Source organism: Sus scrofa, chromosome 6 (genome assembly GCF_054392235.1).
Source record: "Sus scrofa isolate SSC_HxYL_T2T_F1_AM1 chromosome 6, Sscrofa_HxYL_maternal_Yorkshire_Landrace_v2.0, whole genome shotgun sequence".
In the NCBI taxonomy this organism is placed as follows: Eukaryota; Metazoa; Chordata; class Mammalia; order Artiodactyla; family Suidae; genus Sus; species Sus scrofa.
Window position 1 is genome coordinate 154,511,849 of NC_139388.1, and position 13,016 is coordinate 154,524,864.

General features: G+C 48.5%; 1 protein-coding gene and 1 long non-coding RNA gene across 7 annotated transcripts in view; one reads left to right on the forward strand and one right to left on the reverse strand.

Annotated features, from left to right (window-relative positions):
• The window catches only part of LOC102165354 (uncharacterized), a 142,269-nt gene that overhangs the window by 27,453 nt on the left and 101,800 nt on the right, over window positions 1-13,016 (reverse strand). The window contains exon 6 of the long non-coding RNA XR_014808120.1: window positions 9,363-9,553. This is a non-coding gene — a long non-coding RNA (uncharacterized LOC102165354). The remainder of the gene's footprint in view (window positions 1-9,362; window positions 9,554-13,016) is intronic.
• KANK4 (KN motif and ankyrin repeat domains 4) overlaps window positions 7,293-13,016 on the forward strand; it is a 74,790-nt gene continuing 69,066 nt past the window's right edge. For all 6 annotated transcript variants that reach the window (XR_014808118.1, XR_014808117.1, XR_014808116.1 and 3 more), the window contains exon 1: window positions 7,293-7,603. The gene's annotated coding sequence lies outside the window, so the exon portion shown is untranslated. The remainder of the gene's footprint in view (window positions 7,604-13,016) is intronic.

Sequence of the window (13,016 nt, forward strand, 5' to 3'; positions counted from 1 at the left end):
CCACTGGCCTACACCAGAGCCACAGCAATGTGCGATCCCAAGTCTGCGACCTACACCACAGCTCATGGCAATACCGGATCCCTAATCCACTGAGCGAGGCCAGGGATTGAACCCGAATCCTTATGGATGCTAGTTGGGTTGGTTCACTGCTGAGCCACGATGGGAAATCCCAGGGCTTGAACTTTTTATTAAATGAATTCATACGGTCTATACTCTTTGTACTTGGTACACATCATTCATTTTTATGAGATTCACTCATGTTGTTTCATGTGGCAGGAGTTGGTTCATCCTCACTGCGGTACAGCATTCCAATGAATGACTAAACCATGGTTTATTTATCCATTCTGCACTGGATATAAATTTAAATTGTTTCCAGTTTGGGGAAGTTAAGAATAGTAGTGCTATAATCATTTATGATTATGCTCTATGTTGCATATATATATATATATATATATATATATATATACACACACACACACACACATTTTTCTTGGGTCTATGCCTAGGAGTGGACTTTACTAGACTTTATTAAACTTGGGTCTATGCCTAGGAGTGGACTTTACTACTAGTGGACTTTACTAGTGGGTCATTACTAGATACAGACAGTTTTCCAAGGTGGGTTTTTACCAATGTGCACTCTAAGAAAAATGAGTTTATGAGTTCCATTTGCTCTATATCCTTGCCAACATTTTGTATTACTATCATTTTTACTATATGTTATTCTGGAGAGTGTGCAGTAAGACTTTACTGAGGCCTAATTTGCATTTCTCTAATAACTAGTGATATCAAACATTTTTCCCCCATATGGTTGACCCTTGAATATCTTCTTTAATGACATGTTTGTTTAAACATTTGCTCCTTTCGATATTGGATTTTTCTTTCTTATTGCTTTGCAGACATTCTCTATATTGTATTAGTTTCCTTGGGGAACCGTAACAAAGAACCACAAACTGGGTGGCTTAAACAACAGAAATGTATTGTCTGACATTTCTGGAGTTTGGAATTCTGAGATCAAAGTGTTGCCAGAGTCGATTCCTGCTGAGGGATAGAAGAAAAAAAAATCTGTTTCCCAATATTCTCCTAGTTTCTGGTGGTTTGCTGGCAGTCTTCGGTATCCTTTGGCTTGTAAATCTATAACTCATCTTTACAAGGACTTCTTCCAGTGTACTGTCTCTGTACCTAAATTTCCCCTTTCATAAAGACACCAGTCAATTACTTCATCTCAACTAATTACATCTATAATGACCCTACTTCCAAATAAAGTCACATTCTAAGGTACTAGGGGTTAAAATTTCAACCTATGAATTCAGGGGTGGGGGAAGGGATACAATTCAGTTGATGTTTTTGAAACACCCTCTCCTAGTCTGTGGTGTACCGTTATACCCTTAATGGTACTGTGGTAGGTTAAAGATGACCATAAAGTCTTTTTCACTCTCCCACTGAGAGTTGGTGTTTATTACTCTCCCTCTTTGACTCTAGGGTTGCCCTGTTCAGGACTGCTTAACCAACAAGACATGTTGGAGAAAATATTGTACCAGTTCTGGCCCTAGCCTTTGAGAAGCTGGGCAACTTCTACTTCTTCCCTCTTGGAAGACTTGCTCTTGAGACACCCATCTGCGAGAAGTCCAAGCCATACGGAGAGGCCATGTGGAGGTACGCCTAAGTCAGCAACCTAGCTGAGCTCCCAATCAATAACCAGCAGTAATTAACCAGTCAAGAAGGAGCCATCTTGGATGTCCTAACTCAAATGACCCTTGGTGACTCAGCCCAGCCAGCATCACATGGGGCAGCAGCTCTGCCCAGCTGAGCCCAGTCAACCCACAGAAACATAAGAAGGAATGAAATGGTTGCTGTTTGTGTCAAGAGGTTTTGATGAACACAAGTTCTTAATTTTAATGTGTGCCAAATTAATCAATATTTTCCTTTAGGGTTAATGCCTTGTTTAAGCAATATTTACCTCCTAGAATATGAATATTCTATGTTACATTCTAGAAGCTTATTGTCTTTCAAGCTTTAATCTACATTATCTAAATGATTTTGTGTATGATGTAATGTAGTGAGGGCATATTCCTCTTGAATTTAACAACAATGATAACTTTTTTGAATTTAGAATTAACTGTGTGGTATAAAATACCAACATAGCAGTAATTTAACATCCCGAGTAAGTAAAAGCAAACTGGAAATCTCTGTAATTATTTTACCTATCTGGCTCTCCTATCACTCCCCAAGAGGTCTCAAGACCTAGTGGAGATTTAGTTACTTATTCATTCATAAAACATTCATTGAGAGCCAAGATTTACATTTACATGTGCTAGATCCTGAACCAGATGCTGAAACACATCAAATGAGACATAGGCCTCTCTTCATGTAATTACAATCTTCTGGGAGAAATGGGCAATACTATGTAATTTAAATTGTGTTGAGTGTTAGGAGACAAGCAGAGATGCTATTGGAGACCGGGAACTCCTAACTTAGGCCAGGGGAAAACTGGGGTACAACAGAAGGAGTCCTTGCAGAAGGGGTGTTTAAGCTGAGACTTGTTGGATGAGGACTAATTACCTAGACCAAGAATTGGAAGGAGGGAAATTCCATGCAGAAGGAAACATGGCATGTTAGAGAAGAGGAGGCAGGGAAGAAGCCAGCGTGTTAGAGGTAGTAAGAGGAATCTCGCGAGGCTAGAGGGTGAGGATGGGGTGGTGGTGGGGGGGACTAGAAGAGCTGGAGAGGGAGGAAGGGGCTAGATTTGTACGCCTTCTTAAAGGAATCCAGACTTTATCCTAGAGCAGGGGATGCCTTCAAGGGGAGGAGTTTTAGGCAGCAGCGTGGCACGATCAGGTTTGTGTTTTCTGAAGATCACTAAGACGGCCTTGTAACATAAGGTAAATGTTAGGCTGCACCCCAGGGGCCTGCAAACCTTGTAACTCTCCAGCTGCAAGACCGAAGAAAGAGCCTGGAGATAGCAATGGAGACATCAGCGATGGAGGAATAGGCGGCCTTACAAGTCCAGAGACGTCCTGGAGGGACACCCTCACTGTGTACAGCCGGCGATGGCAACAGGCTTCACCACTGCGGGGAGAAGGAGGCTACCGTTTACAGGGGGCACTGACCTCAGGCTGGCTCATCAGTTACCAGGGAAACCAGCAGCTGAGACTCCATAGGCCGTTACTGTTAAGCCCTATGATTAGGAGAACTGAAGAGTCATATGAGCAGAGTGTAGGTGAAGCAGGGACTTGTTCAGCGAGGGATGTACCAGAGCAAGAAAACAGCCGTCTTGAGTGGCCTGACCATACAGTGGAGCAGGGTCTGATATAGGCTTCAGAACGCCATGGTGGTCCCAGGGGCGAAGAAATTCCCAAGGCATCAGGAGGCCTTCATGCAGAAGGTAGAGTTCCTTAGCAGAATTATTTGGACATGGAAAGACAAGGTGTATGTGGGGGGCGGGGGAGAGGCAAGGAAGGAAGAGTCCAGGCATAGGGAGTGGCTTGCACTCAGTCACAAAGCGAGGCAAAGGTGGGACCTATTTGGAGACTGGTGAACTGTCCAGTCTGGCTGGAGGATAATGGGGGATAAACCTGGAGGGATAGGGAGTGGATATGAAGGGCCAGAAGGCACATATGGATACATATATGGATAGCCATTCCTCATAATGTGTGGATTCTGTATTTGCAAATTCACTGACTTGCTAACATTTATCTGTAAACCCAAATCGGTGCTGGCAGCATGTTTGCAGTCATTCGTGGATATGTGCAGACTGGTAAAAATTTTGAGTCACCTGCTGTGCCCATTTCTATCTGAGGTTGCAAGGTGACCTTCTCCCTTCATATTTCAGTCTCATGCTGTAAACAAGTCTCCATTTTGCAGTCTATTTGGTGGTACGTTTTTGTATTTTCACACCTTTTGTAGGTGATTTCATGTTTAAGACAGCCCCAGAGCATAATGCTGCAGTGCTACCCGTGTTCCTAAGCACAAGGCTGTGATGTGTTTTTTGGAGAAAATACAACAGCTAGATAACTTTTATTCAGGTGTGAGTCATAGCACTCTTGGCCATGAGTCCAATGTTAATGAACTCATGATACACATTAAAAATATAATGTGTGTGTATATATATATTTTTTTCCCTTAAAAGAAAAAAATTCATTAAACAATGTTATGTATTGATCAGCTGATGAAAATGTGCCCAAAGGCTTGTAGGAACCTAACTCTGTACTTCCCCTGGGAGCAATGGTTCAATATGAGCAATTTCAGTGTTTGCTGCCACTTTATAGGACTACCTCAAATAATGAGAATTGACTGTATCTGTGCACACGTTTCCCCCCTGGGAGCGTGTTGTTAAGCCTTACAATACACCCCTGGCTGGTGTGTCCTTTCTCCAAGCAGGACCTGAGTGACCCATCTCCACGTGGGCTGCAATTTCCAGGCCCTCAGTTAGAGTGGATTCAGTCTTTGGAGTCACCAAGACCCAAGTTAGAATCCCGCCTCCCCGATTTACTAGTTGTATGTCCTCAGGCGAGTGACACCATGCCTCACCATTCTTGATAGGAGAATAATAGCTCTTTCACATTTTTTATTGCCGAGTAAAATCTTGTATGTAAAATGCTCCATGCAGTGCTTGGCACATACATGGCAGAGGGTGAATACTTGTTAAGCCTCCGACACCCACCAAAAATTCCAGCAAAGGGTGGGGGCAAGGAGGCACTCCATTCTCTGCTTGCTGCTCAGTCCTTTGATTACGGAGCTCCAGGCTATGGCAGTGTTGTGCCAGTCATTCTAAATTGGATTTTCAGACTCACTCTGTCTAAAAGGCCCAGGCCGGGTCTTGCAGTGCAAATGCTCAAACCTGAGATTCTAGAAGACCTACTATCTGCAAAGGATCGTCTCTTCCCAGGTCTGCCCAAGGGTCCACTTCCCAGTCTGACCCTTGCTGCTTTCCTGTCATGACAGGAGAAATAGGCGATGCTCTAGCCAGTGTCTCTGTATCCATGGCTTATAGTTCTGTGAAGGGCTGGGAGGTGAATGTATTTGCTTATTTTGTTTTTCATCCTGTTTCTCAATAGACTAATCTCAGATTTAGAAGCCCCAGCTGCCTCAATTCATTTTCTTTTTCTTTTTCTTTTCTTTTTTTTTTTTTTTTTTTTTTTGGCTACCACATAGCATATGGAGTCACTGAGCCAGGGATCAGATCAGAGCCACAATTGCAACCTAAGCTGCAGCTGTGGCAACGCCAGATCCTTAACCCACTTTGCTGGGATCCTTAACCCACTGTGCCACGCTAGGAATAGAACCTGCATCTCAGCACTCCCAAGACGCTGCCGATCCCATCGTGCCACAGGGGGAACTCGAGCCAGCTGTCCCAATTCAGACCTTGCTTTCTCTGACTCAGCTTTAGCTTCAAGACAGCTTCATCTCTGAGTCATCAGCCTGAGCTTTCGAGGACAGCAGTCTGGCACTCCCGCTGCATCTTCCTAGGAAAGGTGCTATGTCTCCACACCCCAGTGCCAGCCTCATGCCTAACTTGGCTCGCAATGCCTGGAAACCAAGAAACAAGTTCTTAATGAGATCAGAGGATACAGAGAGAAAAGGCTCCAGGATCAGGAATCAGAATGCCTAGCTTTCAGTTCCAGCTCTAACAATTAGCTTATGCAACCTTGAGCTGGTCACGGAAACCTCCAGAACTGGGGTTTCCTCTTCCATAAAATGGACATAGTAACCCATGCTGGGTCCATCCTGCAGAGGCAACAGGAGGCCCAAATGAAACAGTGTGAAGTACCTTAAACTCAAGGGCACAAACCTCTGCTCCATGGGCTGGATCTGTTCCATAAACTAGTTTCATTTGGCTTGAACAATGTTGACATATATCAAGAGCTTAGCATTTTTAAAATGAGTTATCAGCAAATTGGGAAACTTTGGAGTTCCCGTTGTGGCTCAGAAGGTTAAGAACCCGACATAGTGTCTGTGAGGATGCAGGTTCAATCCCCGGCCTTGCTAAGTGGGTTAAGGATCTGGCATTGCCACAAGCTGCGGTCTAGGCTGCAGATGCAGCTGGGATCCAGTATTGCTGTGGCTGTGGTGTAGGCTGGCAGCTGCAGGTCCAATTCAACACCTAGCCTGGGAACTTCCATGTGTCACAGGTGTGGCCATCAAAAGAAACAAACAAAAACAAATTGGGAAAATTCATCTGGGTATCTGGATTTATAGTTTCTCTTGAAAAATGGTAAAAATTGATGAGAGTTGGGTAGCAGCAGCCCTTTCTTTCACGTGGGCAGGAGCCTGGAGCTGCCCTTAGGCTAACCGCAGGCCCCACCACTCCTTACTATTCCCAGTACTGAGGCCAAGACGCTGTGCCATTTATTGTTGCTCTAGGACCATTGATTTGCTTCTAATGGAGCCCTAGTAGACGCAAAATCATTATAATGATTCGACGTTTCCATCGAAATGGGAAAATGAAAGTCCCAGGAGTGTCCCTTGCTCCAAATGATCTTCCTCCTCCACAGTCTCAATGTCAAAAATGAAACCCCTTTGTTTAGGCTTTACAGGGCACCAGTGAATCCTTAGAAACGTGCTCACAGTGAGTCAGAGCTGGAGTCTGGAGTCCCACAGGCTCCTCTGCCTTCTACCCCTCCCCATGCCTAATAGTAAATTGGGGCGGTACCAGGTCTTTTCTCCTAGGGTTTATTGTTCACTGTATGGCACTTAGTGAGCTGGTCATTCGAGGTAAGGGACTGAAATGCAAATATTTTGAACTGATAAAAGGCATTGTGGGAGGTGAAAGGTGAAAGTGTGAAGCCAAAGACTCAGGGGGGGCCAAAGCGACGGCTGGGAAGCAAAACCAACCAACCAACCAACAAGCAAATGGAAAAAGAAATACCTTAGGAAAGAGAAAAGAAAAGTTCGGTGACACCCGCCCCTGCTTCCACCTCTGCAACGTGAAAATCCACGGGGCGATGTACTTTAGCTCCGGGCACTTGGACTCCGTTACCCAGACAGGGTTCTAGTCCTGGCTTGGGCAACTCATTACCGCCTGTGACGGTGTCTTTCCATCCATAAGAGGATAGAAATGCCCCAACATTTACTTACTGTTGTAGTAAAGAGGAACTAAGATAAATGCGTATGAAGGCACTTTGGAAATCTGAAAAGCGCTACACACAGAATTAGTTTTCAGGTCTCTTTTCAAAAAGTTTTTTCTTCCCGACTCCGTCCAAAAGCTTTTTGGATTTGGCGAGGCTAAGACCCTCCCCTCGGTTTCGCAATGCCGCCCCTTCCTACACACCAAAGCCCGCGCCGCGTCAGGAGTCTTTTTTTCCCCTGGCGAAGGCGGGGACTCGGGTGGTGTTGGCAGCCGGCGACGCCGGGCGCAGCTTCGGCGGCCCGCGCCTGGCTAGTCCCGCAGCGGCCACGGTGGGTGTGCCCCGCGGGGTGTGCGCCCGGCGCCCAGGCCGAGCCCGCCGGCGAGAGGGCGCCTAAGGGGGTGCGTGCCCCGGACGACGAGGGTGCGCCAGCCTGGGGGAGCGCGCACTGGATAGGGACTGTGCACCCGGAGGCTGCGTGCGCCCCGAAGCCCCAGGCACAGCCGGCGCCCCCCGCTGGACTCCCGCGGCTCGCCAAGGTAAGGCGCTCGGCCACCACCCCGGCTCTGCCCACAGCGGCCCGGCGCGACCCTGATCTTGGCCCCAGCGCTCGTCCCCTCTCCTCTGCCGCTCGCCTCGCCCCCTCCCCGCGTCGCATCGTCGGCTCCCCTAAGGTAGACGCTGCGGCAGTCTGGGCCAACCCGGCGCCCCTGCCTGGGATCCGCGAGCGCGCGGGGAGGGGGCTGCCCAAGGGCGGGCACCACTCGCCTTCCGCCTCTCCTGCTTCTCGCGCCCCAATGTCGGGACCGAGGAGACCGGTGGGGAGCGGGAGGCCGCGCTGTCCTTGCGGCTTGGATGGTGCGGCCCCCGCCCAGCGCCTCCGAGCCCAGCGCTGCGGTCCGGGATGCGGCTTGCGGGACTGGGGCGCCCTGCCGCCGGCTCCCAGGACTACCTGGAATCGAGCTCTTGGTCTCCTTTCTTCCGTAAAAGCCTGCCCCTGTTCCTACCCTAGTACCCCTCGGCCCCTGGCTGAACTTTCCAGCGCTGCTCCTGGGCCACGACCTTGGGTGGAGGCAGTGGGGCCTCCTGCGGGGCTGGGTGCGCTGGCCTCCGCCCCGCCAAGGGCACATTGCAGAGCCTGCACACCACTTGGTGAGATGTCCCCACCTCTCATCGCTCCCCTTGAGGTCAAACTTTTGACCCCAAGTACTTTGTCCCAGCAGAGTGGCCAGTTACTTAGCATGGGATTTGGAAAGTCGAGCTCCATGGTCTGAATTTGCACTTGCCCTGAGCATCTGCCAAGGCTGCAGGAACCAGCCCTTTTAGTGCCCAAGGGCCCGCGGGTTCTGGCTTGGAGGGCTAGGAGGAGGTATTTTCCAGGAGACGGAGGAGGGGATTCCTCCTTCTGCCTGAGGCTGACCCCCCCGGAAGCCTGAGCAATGGCCCTACCGATCAAGTAGGATCAAGGGAGGATCAGATGCTCAGTGAGGGGGTTGAGGTTTGGGGAGAAAGCATCTTGAACATGATTCCTACTGACCTGCTTGGGTAAAGCAGATGTGGATTCTCTTAGAGCCTTTCAAGACAGGACACAGGAGGACACAGAGCTACACACTGGGACCAGAGGCAGAGTTCCCTCTGACACGGCCTTTTCACATTCAGTCCTGCCACCCATGTCCACACCTCCTCCTCATTGGACCATAATGTGAGTTATGGGGAATGTTGAAAGGCAGTGACAATGCGGAATGGTTCAGGGCCCACATCAGCCTTTCCTTCAATCAACAAATACTTGTTCTGTACCAGGTACCCTGCAAGGTAGTGGGCTACAGAAATGAACAAAACTGGCATTGTCTGACCGCATGGAGCTTGCAGTCCTGTGGCCAAGACTGACTTGAATCAAATCCCTCAAATAAATATAGAGTTATGAATGGTGCCGACTTTTTTGAAAGGCAAGGAAAAGGCGCTATGAGACTCCATGATATACAGTAGTCACTGGTCTGGAAGGCTGATACGAAGTAACTTGTTGAACAGGGTGGAAAGAGCCTTCTTGGCAGAAGGAACAGCATGTGAGAGGGCCCTGAGGCAAGCAGCAGAGTCCTTTAGAGGGACTGAAAGACTGTTGACCAAGTGATGCCCAGGAGTCCACATGGGCATGTGCCTTTACTTCTGCATCCCATTGCCTGGGCCAGTCTGTACCTTCCTTTCTCAGCCACGGTGGTGGGTAGTTGGGGTCCCCCTGGCTGGGAGAGAAGGGGAGACTGACGTGCCAGTGTGGGACTCACCCCCTACGTGTGCACTTACCATCAGCACCTTGGTCAGACAGCCCATGAGCACTCGAGGTGCCAAGGGGCAGGGGTTCTTTTCTCCAGTTGTTCCCTGTTGCCCACTGTGCTCACAACTGACCAAGGCTTCTGTCAAAATCTGGGATGATCCATACTGGGTGTGGTGGGTCTAGTCATCCTAGACTTTTAAAACTGGAACGAATGCATTGCCTACAATATAAAATTTTTTAGAGTGGCTTACATGGCATTTCCTAATCTGGGTCCTGCTTATCTTTCTAGCCTCATTTCTGGCTTCTACCTCTTCCCCCCACTCTGCCTCCCTCACTGAGCATCTTCTATGTTCTACTCACAGTTACCCTTCAAGCAGTTCCTGGAACATGCACTGCCTTTGCACACGCTGCCCTTTCGCGCTAAAATACTTTTCCTACCTGTTCACCTAGTGAATGCACACTCAGCTTTCTCTCTCTTTCTTTCCTTCTTTCTTTCTTTCCTTCCTTCCTTTCTTTTTTTTCCTTCCTTCCTTCTTTCTTTCTTCCTTTCTTTTCTTTCTTTCCTTTCCTTCCTTCCTTCCTTCTTGTCTTTTTAGGGCCACACCCACGGCATATGGAGGTTCCCAGGTTACAGGTCTTATTGGAGCTGTAGCTGCTGGCCTATGCACAGCCACAGCAACATGGGCTCCAAGCCATGTCTGCGACCTACACCACAGCTCATGGCAATGCTGGATCCTTAACCCACTGAGTGAGCCAGGGATCCAACCTACATCCTCATAGATACTAGTCTAGATTCACTTCTTCTGAGCCACAACAGGAACCTCCTCAGCTTTCAACATTAATATTTAAGGTTCCCCCATGACTCTGAAGGTCTTTCCTGACCAGAGTCAAATTCTCTCTCTTCTGTGTTTCCAAAACTCCGGGAAAGACTCCTGTCACAGTGAGTGTAAATGGACGGCACTGAGCATCGTAAAGGCAGGACCCTCCTGTCGTATTTGTGTCTCGAATACCCAGCACAGAGAAGGACCCAGAGAAGGTGCTAAGTAAATGCATATTGGAGTCAAACTGCCTAGTCTAGTTTCTTCACTTTTTATGGGGTATGGGGAGTGTTACATATATCTTTGAGATTCTGATGAAAATTATGAATATTCTCTCCAAATGCATTTTACCTCAAATACCGTGCACATAATATCACATGGTTCACAGCCCTCTCCCTGCATTGACCCCACTTTCTTTCTTTCTTTTTTTTTTTTTTTTTTTGCTATTTCTTGGGCCGCTCCCCCGGCATATGGAAGTTCCCAGGCTAGGGGTCGAATCGGAGCTGTAGCCACCGGCCAATGCCAGAGCCACAGCAACGCAGGATCCGAGCCGTGTCTGCAACCTACACCACAGCTCACGGCAACGCCAGATCGTTAACCCACTGAGCAAGGGCAGGGACCGAACCCGCAACCTCATGGTTCCTAGTCGGATTCGTTAACCACTGCGCCACGACGGGAACTCCCTGACCCCACTTTCCAGAACTTTTAACTTTAATTTTATAGGAAACAGAGGCCCAATGAGGTGCAGTAACCACCTGCAGCTGGCCAAGTGCATGGAACTCCCCCCACCCCACCCAAACACACACACCCCCCAACCCCCCCAGCTCCTGAATCTCAGTCCAGGGCTCCTTCCCACTCTCCCTTCTTCACTTAGCCAAGTAGCCTCTTTTTGTCCCTGGCTCCTTGTGAAGGCCACTGCTCATGGCTGGAAGATGGATATCTTGGTTTTGCTTCAGTTCAGTAGCAGCCTTAGGTGTGACAGGGAGACAAATCTTGTTATGGGCAGAGTTGACAATTAGGAAGACAGATGGGCCATCTCCCTGGCCTGTTCCCTGCCCCTTGCCTGTGGTGTTATTACATCTGTTTTAGCTGGAGGAGGGTCACGTGTGCTTCACAGTTGTCCTCTAGGCCCCGGGTTGAGCCAGGCGGGCCAGGTTTGGAAATGCTCTGGATGGGGCCTTTGAAATCAGGGGCCCAGCTCTTGGCCTTGTCAAAGGCTTCTTCCCCGTAGAGCAGACTAGGGGAAGGCATGGAGACAATGGGGCTCTTACCGCTTGCCCCTGGACCTCTTGCCTGCCTGCCTCCTGCTTTCTGCAGCTGGCTACCTACTACTTCGGGCAGCTGGGCCATGCAGTGCCTTCTTAGCTGCAGATCCAGATCTTCGATGATTCAGTAATGCATGCATTCATCAAAACATCATTGGGTCTTTGATTTGTACCAGGCACTGTACTGATTCCAGTTCATAAGGAAGGGTCACAGAGTGTGAGCTAGTGATACATGGTTCTGCGCTCTCGAGGGAGAAGGAAGAGGTAGCTTTTACATCTAATTCCAACCATTCTTTGGGAGGCGTGGTAGGGAGGACAGTTAGGACAGCTAAGAATGTGCTCGATTTTAAAACATGATCTTGGAGTTCCTGCTGTGGCTCTGTGGGTTAAGCACCGACATGGTGTCTGTGAGGATGCAGGTTGGATCCCTGGCCTCACCCAGTGGGTTAAGGATCCGGCATTGCTGCAAGCTGTGGAGCACTCCTAGATGCAACTTGGATCCAGTGTTGCTGTGGCTGTGGTGTAGGCTGGAGCCGGAGCTCTGATTCAGCCCTTAGCCTGGGAACTTCCATGTGCCACAGGGGCAGCCCTAAAAAGAAAAAAAAATTTTTAAAAGAAAAAACCCCCAAAGAACCTAAATCTCATGCAAGTTATACCATCTCCCAGGAGAACTAAATTTTCCTAACTGTAAAATGGGTTTCCTCACAGTCTTTTCTTGCCTGTCTCTGGGCTGTCGTGTGGATACAGTTACCCCATTTCAGTTGGCAGGTCCATTCACTTCTGTGTGCGAAACGGGAGCAGTACAGTACAGTAATAGGGTCCATGTGCGGCAAGCCTTGGCATAGTCTATGCCTCCAGTCTTCCTAGGGATAGTTACAGTCAGAATCCCCGATGTGTAGATGGGGAAAGGGAGGCGTTATGTGACTTGCTCAGGGATATGGAACTCGTAAATGATAAAACTGGGACTGACAGAGCTCTCTGTCTCTGGAGGTCAGACAGCTGACCACTTTGTGCTATTCTGTGGCAGAATCCATGGGAAGGGGCCTGGGCTCGGAAGTCCACTTCTAACCAGCTGTGTGATTTATGGCTGGACCACTAACCTCTCTGTGCTTCAGCATGCGGATCTTCCAGACCCCGAGTTTAGACCGAGAGGCTTTTAATAGGCCTTTCTGTGATGTTTCCAGTTTACAATGGATAATATTTCAAAGTAGGATTAAAGGAAAGATGAGCATAGGCTTGTGGCAGTTAGTTTCCCTGATAAAAGAAATGCTGCCCTAAGGTTTCAAGGAGATGGTTAATGTGATATGCAGGCAGTTATGGATTGGTGGTGTCTGAAGAAGCCAGCTAAATGTTCCTTCTCCAAGGAAAAGAAGTCTGTTTTCGAAAGGAATGCCTCACTGTCTTGCCAGGTCTCTGAGGCCTGGGCCCTGTCCCTCATCTAGCTTTCTGGGGACACAGGCATTGTGGGAGAAGCCACAAATCCTGATTCCCTTCCTCCTCTCTGATTTTTCCCCAAAGTAAAATTAACTTATTGTCTGGATTTGTGTGTGTGTGTGTGTGTGTGTATTTTTTTTAATTTGGTGGTGGCTCTCCCCCCACT